The following is a 686-nucleotide window of genomic DNA, read 5'->3' on the forward strand; positions in this document are numbered from 1 at the left end:
TTCACGCTGAACAATGGTAAACCCTTCCCTTCTTATCTTTGCTTGTTGAGCACAACGACACGGTTTTGTGGCTCAACACTCTGGGCAAAGCAGGAAACAATCCGCGCCATCGGAGTGTAACTGTTTTCTGTTCTTCTTTTGGAGGTAGCTGAGAGGCATAGCAGGCGCTATGCGAGGCTGCGGCAGCACGGCTTCCACTTTTTATCCCTCTGCTTCGGCTTCACGCATTGAGATTGTTTTGATGGGCGCAGCCCTTTCGAAGGGGAAATGGAATTAACACGGGGTATGGGATTGCTTTGCTTCGGCTTCATGGAAATGACTTCCTTTTTTTGGAATTGAGCTCTGAGTTTGTATGTAGGGCTGTGGAGCGAAGACGTTATGTTAATGATTTTTTTTTGCTGTGGTAATGTGTTGTCCTCCTTCGGTTAGCGCGTGCGGTGCAAGTGCAAATGACCGTCGGTGCAGCAGCGCTGCTGGGTGGACAAGGGCGTCTCCGGCAACCCGACATCCCGTCGGCGCGCTTCTTCTCCATCCGTTCCCTCCTCCTTCCTTCTTTTTCTACCCCCTTTGCTGCCGTGACTGGCCGGGACGTGATGCCGAACCGAATGCTCTTGACACCTCTTCTGACACAACACTACATGACGTGCATGCATCCGCTGCAGTTATCCCTGGCTGATCCCTGCCCC

Source organism: Trypanosoma grayi (genome assembly GCF_000691245.1).
Source record: "Trypanosoma grayi strain ANR4 Tgr_2116_V1, whole genome shotgun sequence".
Classification (NCBI taxonomy): Eukaryota; Euglenozoa; class Kinetoplastea; order Trypanosomatida; family Trypanosomatidae; genus Trypanosoma; species Trypanosoma grayi.